At 41.0% G+C, this 8838-nt stretch overlaps 1 long non-coding RNA gene across 1 annotated transcript; it reads left to right on the forward strand.

The window, feature by feature from the left end:
* The first annotated feature begins 1879 nt into the window (after positions 1 to 1879).
* LOC145720110 (uncharacterized) lies at positions 1880 to 8099 on the forward strand. The gene is made up of 3 exons (XR_014142846.1): positions 1880 to 2971; positions 3864 to 6276; positions 8048 to 8099. It is a non-coding gene; the product is annotated as an uncharacterized LOC145720110 (long non-coding RNA).
* Positions 8100 to 8838: the final 739 nt, after the last annotated feature.

Genomic DNA, 8838 nt, shown 5'->3' on the forward strand with positions numbered 1-8838 from the left:
CAGGTGAACGTACTTGGTCTTTGAATTCTAATGGAATAAGGAATGTTAATCGGCAACATTGGCTGATAAATCTTACCTCCCTTAGGAGCCTAGAGAATCCCCTTTTATAAAAGGCCTTGAGGGTCGATGGGGCAATAACATGGAACGCAATGAAATCATGGACATGTGACTCCAACCCTGAGCTTGCCTTTGGTGGGTCTGGGGGCTCTTGGGGGATCGGAGGGGCCGTCATCTCTTTTCTCCAGATACTCTGTGTCCTTGCAGGAACTTGTGCAGGTGGGCTCCGCACCAGCTCCTCGAGGCCCTTCCAGGGGCAGCTGGAGTGACCCAATCAGGCTGAGTCCACGCTGCTCCGCAGACTTCTCCTGCAAACCTTTTCCCACCTCTGTGCCTCAGCGCAGATGAGCCCTTGGAGTCCTGCTCCCTCTTAATCCTTTCCCTGGCTTAGAACTTCCAGGATCTCGTTTTCAGGCAGCCTACTTGATATAATTTTGGTTAATATTTAATAATTTCACACCATACCCACTTCTTCTCTGTCCTCTTTGGTTGGGTCCTTAGGACTTCTGTGTTATTGCTTCATCGACTAATGAAGTTTCTGACACTGAAGTGTGCTGGTGGAATGCATTTGCCTCATTAATGGAGGTATTCCCGTAAATGTGGGTCACTTCATGCCTGTTAGGTGGCATTTCTCATTTACCTTCAGATTAGGGTATCATTTAATATGTATTTAGGGCTTTGGTTTTAAGAGATGTATTTTTTTAATTAAATACATATTTTGAGTCCTGACATCTGACATGTTTTGCTTGTATGTAAAATGTTTATATAATTTGCCTATCCAAGTTCAGTGAAGTATAAAATACACTAATGAATGATAGTAAATCATTTTGCCCAGATAAACCTCTATTTATTTGTGGCTAGACTAGAAACAAGCTAAGACTTTTCTAACATTCCAAGTACGATTGCTTTTGGATTTGCTTCCCCCCGATACACAGGGTAAATTCCTACTTGTGGTGATGCTTTAGAATAAGTTTCCAGCTACCTTTCTGCTTCAGGGCTTTAGGTGTGGAAAAACAAGGAGAAAGGTAGGAGACAAGACATTTTCAGCAATCATCTTTTCTCTTCAAACTATATGTTGACTTCCCTTCCTGATGTGGAGAGAGAGAGTGAACTCCAATGTCAGGGGGAACTAGATTTGAATCTATTAGTTTGTGACCTTGAACAAGTTGCTTACCCTTCCCAAACCTCACTTTTCTCATCTTTGAAAAGTTGGTGATGACACATTATTTCCTGAGTTGGTTGTAAAATGAAATTGCTTAGCCCAGTATCTATCTACAATGGCCTTCAATAAATGTCTACTCTTTTCCTAGTTCTGTCTTAACTTAGATATCAGTTTCAGATACACCATATTTAGAGATCTTATGAGGAAGTATTTTAGTCTTGTCTCTATCACCATGTAAGGTAAGTAAGCTAAATTATCAATTAGAATGTGGCATCTAGAAAGTTCTATTGGTCTCATGTTGTAGATGTCAAATCCTCAGCCACTACCCCAAGGCTCTCTGGCTATTCGTCAGCAAATGGTCACATGCAATTAGTCCTGTGGGGAAGTTGGCAACTAAAGTCCCAGCCAGCCTCCAGGCTTGGGGAGGACCATGAGAGGCGTGTACCTACCTCCATTACTAGCTCCATTCTGGTGTATGTTTTGAAGGCCACAAAGTGTTGTCTGCCACCCACCAACACGTCCACCAATTTCTGCTCAAGTACCAATGTTAAAGATTCACTCCTTTTGTTTAACCTTGTCAGTGACAAACACACAACTTAGGCTAGCTTTTTTAAAGAATGAGAATTTATTGCTCTATGTAACTTGCATGTTTAAAAAGGCGACACTGATTTCAAGTACATCTGGAGCACATGTTCGCCCACTAAACCAATCACTCTGGGTGGTACAGGTAATAATTTCCTGTGTTCCACTTGAGCCACCAGCCTCCCCCTGGAACGAAGGGTAGAGACAGTCCCACCTAAACTATGTCGGCAGGGAGTAAGTTTGGGGAGGTTTGCCAAAATAAAATGATTGTTTTCTGGGCACCCAAATACAATAGATGTTGACTACAAGCTACTATGGAACAGAAAATATGGGAATGTTAACCCATGAATTCAGGTTGTCAGCAGATGTATCAGTGAGGGTCTAGTTGGGAGATAGAAACCATAGGCGGGCTCTGCAAGTGTTGGGCAAACTCAGTAGCAGATTCCCTTACTGCTGTGGGAAAGAACTGCTTCTGCTGAGTGAGGAAGTGGGGCTGCAGGGCCGGGGCTCTGAGCACTGGTAGCAGACATCAAGCCAGCAGGGAGCAAAGGGGAAGGGGTCAGTCTCTTTTCCTCCAGCCTTGAAGGCTCCCTCCAGTGCCCTTGATTTCCAGAGCCTAACATGGAGCTGCTAGCAAAGGAGAAGTGTGGGTAACAGGGTCCCAGGTCCAGCGTCATAAAGCCAAATACAGGAGGGTGGGTGTGGAGTTGAGAGACAATACCTTCCTAACTGGGCAGTGATTACACTTCAGCGTGCATTGTTTGCTTCCTTGAAGATTAGTGGACAGTGAGCGTATTAAGCCATGGAAGTTTGGATGGCATTGAATAATGCATGGAGAGCTGAATCATATTTCTATTCTACCTTCAAAATTCCTATTTCTTGGGTAGAGCAGACCTGATATCAGAGGGGCTGTACTAGGTTGTGATCATAAGATAAAGGGGTGGCATCCCCCCAGGAAAGCATTTCATCAACTTGAGTTATTCCTTCTGGTGTCTGTGCTACAAGTAGGTCAAGCTTTTTGTTTTCTACCTTGGCTGTAGGTAGTCAAGGTCTTGATAATTACTGAGCCGTGTTGATCAAAGTGCAGCTGAAACTTTCCCGATGACTAAGCATAAACAACCTTGCCAGCGAAGGAACCAGTATGTTTACACAAAATGTCCTTTTCCTAAGGTAAGGTTCTTCTCTTGGTCAAATGTCTCAATAGCTCTGTCACTTGGGATTAGCTCTTGAAGCCCTGAAGTTCCAGACAAACTGAATTTCTCTATAGTTATTCTCCTCATACTAGTATGACCATTTTGGTCAAAGCAAATTTTGTGTGTGCCCGTGTGTGCGCACGCGCGCGCGCGTGTGTGTGTGTGTTTAATAAGGCCAGGTGGAAAGCAAATATTCTGTGTAAGCAATTAAAGCCAGAACATCAAGTACGATTTGGTGAACTTTAGTAGAACAGTTATTAAGCAACAACTTTGCTCTAACACATTGTGAAGTCTCAACTTTTCAAAAAAGGAGAAAAGCTCTTCAGCACTACTAAAGCCTGAATCCATTTTTGGTTTATTGTTAGCAAAAGGCTGTCATCAAAACTAATTTTATGTCTGTTAATAAATGAGTAATAAATAACAATTGTTCCAAATATGAGTAAACTTCCAGGGAAAAATTATGGATATAGAAATCTGTCAACATAAGTGACTTTGAGCATGATGAAAATTATAAAAATACTCTATTTTATTTCAACTAAGTGTTTTATAGTTTTCAAGATGTATTCACATCTATCTTCCCGGTCAATCCTCACAGGAACTGTGTGAGGTAGGTAAGATTTGTCAGCCAGTGTTGCCGATTAAATAAAAAACAAAAACAAGTGAGGCTCAGAGAGGCTCAGGCAGCTTGCTTAGATTGTAAATGGTGGAGCTGGGGTCAGAAACCAGGTTTTCTGAATCCTACATAATGAACTCTGTGGTCAGCTTTCATAAAATGTTTGCAAGTAAAGGCTCATTGCTTGCCATTTCCTATATATATAAAATAGTAAGATCTATCTTTTTAGATCGTTCATCTGAAATGTAACTTACAGGTTACTGGGAAGCAAGATTTGGAACTTACGAAGAAGGAGGAGGCGGAGGAAGAGGAGGAAATGGAGAAGAGGAAGAAGAAGAAAGGGAGAGGAAGAAGAATGGCCCACGTTTGATTGTTACTCTCTTCCTTACATAACCCCTACAACTATTCATTAGGGATATGTTTCTTTTCCCCTCATTTTACAGATGAATGAAGAGAGGGTCAGGTAGCTTTCCAGAGTCACTTAACCAATAGGTTTCAGAACAAGGATTACATGGAGGTTTGTTTGATCCAAGTCCCGCGTTCTTCCCTTCTCCCGAATGCAGGCTCAGCTACTGACAGGACCGCCGCAATTGTAAGTGCTGATCCACCCCATTCTCGCAGACCTGCCCCAATGCAGAGAATCTAAGTAAAGACAATGAAGCCACAGCCTAACACATGCAAATATATTCTCACCTGGGAAAGACGTGAGCTTCCTGTTTGATATGCTGTATAATCTTGGTTAAGACCCCCCTTCACATTCTTCCTCTGTTAACAAAGAATGACAATACCAGGGCCATCTTCATAACCATTTACCTCTACTTCACCTCCCTGAGAGCCTGCCACTGAAGACACAGACCACTGACCAGACGAGTGGACATTTTCCCCTTTGTTTAATTCCCCAGAATGAGAGATGTCATGTAATTCCAGTTACTACCGAATTAACTAGAGTGGATAATATTTTTCATATTACAGGCCTGAAGGCAGACACCAAAATCCAATGCTGGCACAGATAGTGTTATTTTGAAATACTCATGCACAATACAGCATATTTCCCAGCAAATAGATTGGTTGTTCTTACCAGCTTTGTGTCATCTTCAAAACATACCAGAGGCATTAATCCATATTATGGACTTGGAACTTTCTTTTTTCTGCTGAAAGCCTAACTTATTTTCAAATTATAAAACTTAAAAGTGCCTGAAACCACAAACTTTTTTTTTTTTTGGCACTCATAACTGAAAAAGAGCTGAAATTTCCCCCCAAGATTTTTATAAGGAATTTGCTCTTAGACTGATGCTTGTTAACTGGAGTTCTTTTTCTTTTTTCTGACCAACTTTTAATTTCCTGAAAATTAGGGCTTATGCTGGAGCATACGAGAAGCTACTAACAAATCCTAATCTGGGATAATGAGCTAGGTAGGTAAATGAGTACGTGTCTACTACCAAAAGGTAAGAATGTCCACAGAACTTTTTTCTTTCCCAATTAAGTATAGATGAGATTATCAGAACAGGCAGCAGTATTCCTTTAGTAATTATGCTAGACTAGCAGTCTAAATTTATTTTGCTGAATATTCTTTTTAATAACAATGTCTATTAAAGACATCTGTTAAAAGTCCATAATGCTTATTTCATGGATAGACAGCATAAGAGCGTGCTTTAAGAATTCTGTTTTCAGTTTAATGTTATGGGCTGTTAAGGAGAAGGTTTATGGGTGTAACATTATTAGTTGGAATTTGACTCAAATTGAAATCAGGCCCAAGAATTTACTTATCCATTATATTATGAAGGGCTTTTTAAAACATTAAAAAGTTTAACTAAACAAGAATATTCGTATAATTTAATGCTTTACCTGCAGTTCTCAAGGCCATTCAAAACACTCCCTGATCACCAGATTTCAAATTCATGTCAGCCTCTCTCTCTCTCACACTACAAGGCTTTTAAAAATCAGAGATTTTATTACATCGGGTCAGTATTTTAACTGCGAGAGAGAAAGAGACATATACTTGCTGAATTGTTTGACTATGGATGAAAAAGGGAAAAAAACCCCATATGTCACGCACCCTTTGTTAGGATCTGAGGTGCTAGCTGAGCCATGGGGATGGTGGCAGAATGGTGAGGCACAGGGGTTTCAGCCCAGGTGTGGCCTGGACAGGAGCCACCATCCTAATACCATTGCCAAGTAGAAATGAATCACCCTACCCATTGGCTAGGCTTAGCATCCCTGTAATTTCATTTTAAAACCTCAATGATCAAGATTAAAAGAAAGCAATAAAACATATCACATTTTTACTCGTGCAGTTTGAAGAGCCCCCCATGCTCCATGTCTATAGCCTTGACACTTCTTTTGGCATCTCTATTAGTGTCACGAGGAGTAATTCACCACTGTCAGGGAATTTGGCTGTTGCATCACCTACATGAGAGACCTGCATAACTCCGTGTTGATTGCTGTCCAAATGAATTATGCGGCTCCTTCATGCACTTTTTGATTGAACAGTGATAACTCAGATAATACATTATCCCGTGCCCCTCTCTGAGAGGAACCTGCTATTTTTTTTCTTACAGAGCAGTGAAAGAAAGACCTCACAGAGGCATTTAAAGTGACATCACCATGCCAACCCCAACTCATTGCAACCAGTGAGAAGCAACTGCTAGACCAGATTAAATACAATGAAGGTAAATCTTGGTGACAACTCTTTCAGCTGTTTAGAGCTGGTGCTAATTGTTCATTGAGCTCCTAGAAAAGAGCAGATGAATCAATGCCCAAAGTGTAGCCGATAAAATTTATTTTATACTCTCATATTCATACCTGCCAGTGGGAATCCTCTGGCTTTGCCATTTATCCCTCCATCCGTCCACCCATCCATCCATCCATTCATTATTCATTCATTCAACACATATTATTGCATGCTCGCTAGATGCTCACTTACTAGACACTACTGATTCAGCAGTAAGCCAAACAGATGTGGCGTTGCTTTCCTAGGGTTTACAGTCTGTTGGAGAGACATAAATTAAGTATTTACAAGTGTGATGAATATTAGGAAGGAGACATGCAGAAAACTCTGGAAGCTTGTCACAGGAGAACTGAACGCCGTCAGAGGAATCAGAAAGACTTCCTAAAAGAAATGACGGTTTAACTGAGACCCAAAGGATGAGAGACTGGGTAGGGAGCCCCTCGGGCAGAGGGTGCCAAGCCAGTGCCAAGTCCCTGGGGTAGGCAGCAAGTGCTGGGCCCATGCAAGAAGCTGAGGCCTCCCTAATGGGTGGGGCGTATATGGGGAGGGGGGAACTGGTGCAAGATGAGGCTTCTTATGGCCCAAGCTGAGCCATGAACAACAAACTAGGAGGAAAAACAAGAATTATGTCAATCAGACTTTATTATATTATCTTTATTATTATATATAAAAATATATATTATATATTTTTTATAGTATGACTATACTTTAATAGTCATTATAGTATAAAAATATAGTAAATGATAATAATAATATAAAAATATAGTATAAAAAAAGATTCTCCAATCTTTTAAAAATTTAAATTGCGGGAGAATCTTTTTAAAAATTTTTATTATGTATATCATAAACACTGAGTGTATATATATATATATATATATATATATAATATACTACAGATACTGTGTGTGTATACATATATGCTGATATGTACCATTTAAATAACTATATCCTTATTAAACTATTGTTATTTAAACTAAGTTTAGGGGCACCTGGGTGACTTAGTCAGTTAAGCCTTCAGCTCTTGATTTTGGCTTGGGGACCTGACCTTGGCATGGGGCCCTGGACTCAGCAGGGAGCTGTTGGAGATTCTCTCTCCTTCTCCCTCTGCCCCTCCCTTACCCCTCCTTGCTTGCCCTCGCACTCTCTCTCTCTCTCAAATAAATACACCTTAAAAAAATAAACAATAAAATAAATAAACTAAGTTTATATATTTAAAAAATATTTTATTTATTTATTTGAGAGCGAGAGAGAGCACAAGCAGGGGGAGTGGCAGGGGGAGGGAGAGAGGGAAGCAGACTCCCCGCAGAGCAGGGAGCCCGATGCGGGGCTCGATCCCAGGACCCTGGGATCATGACCTGAGCCGAAGGCAGACGCTCAAATGACTGAGCCGCCCAGGTGCCCCAATTTAAACTAAGTTTAAAAGAAAATAATAAAATGGTCATACTTGTACCCACCATCCCACATTAAGGAATACATCTCTGTACCTTTTAAGATACCCTTTATACCCTCCCTAACATGTTCCCACTCCTGCATTTTTATTTCTAATTTTACCACAGAAGTGCATACCACCAAGCAGTTATTGGTGTGCCCGTGTCCCTGAATTTTATATAAATGGAATTGTATTCTGTGTCCTTTTTTGAAACGTTCTTTTATGCACAAAACATATCGGGATTCATCCATTTTGATGTGTAAACATTTCTTTTTCCTGGCAGTGAAATAGATCTTCAACTTACAGCTAAACTTCAGTTCATGGTGAGAGAGACAAAACAGCACAAATTTTGAAAATCTATAGATAACTCTCGAGTTCCTTTTTATTCACTCGTATCTCTGACATTCCTTGCCCATCTTTTTATTCTAAGTCGCAATGAAGCCCATAGTGAACAATAAATTTGTCAAATAATACCTGATATTTGCAAAAGGCTTTACACTTGATGGCATGCAAACATACCATCGGATGGAAGCCACACAGCAGCAGTAGGAGGTAGGCATGCCCCACATTTCCAGTTTGACAAGTGAGGGATTGGAGGTCTGGGACATTAGGTGACTGCGAGGGGCCCCTTTTGTGTGGCAGAGAGGCACAAAATGCAGTGGTTTTCTCTTTCCTCCGCATCAAGTGTTGGGCCATGGGAAGTGGGGACAAGAAGGGACGAAAGCCTTCAATGATGTGAAAAGTTTGTGAACAGCTTTCCTCATGTTTCATCATCTTATTTTACCCTCTGGGTGTGAGTACAAAGACAAACACATTCTGATTTAATCCCCAGGTCTGCAAGCCGCCCTTGCTTCTGGCCTTCTAGAACTCAAGAGGGAAGCAGCACGCCAAGCTGCTACATCGTCCTGTGAAAAGCTCCTTCAGAACCTACTTTCTATGACTTCGGAGCACTGGGATGTTAGCGATGTCATCAATCTGCCACACAGGCCTTGCATTCCAAAGCCTTCAGAATGCTTTCACGCTCTTTATTTTCATTTCTTTCTCACAACCCAGCAGACTTCCCAGGTAGTATTG

This window comes from Leptonychotes weddellii, chromosome 2 (assembly GCF_054177405.1).
Source record: "Leptonychotes weddellii isolate Sample4059 chromosome 2, ASM5417740v2, whole genome shotgun sequence".
NCBI classification, from domain to species: domain Eukaryota; kingdom Metazoa; phylum Chordata; class Mammalia; order Carnivora; family Phocidae; genus Leptonychotes; species Leptonychotes weddellii.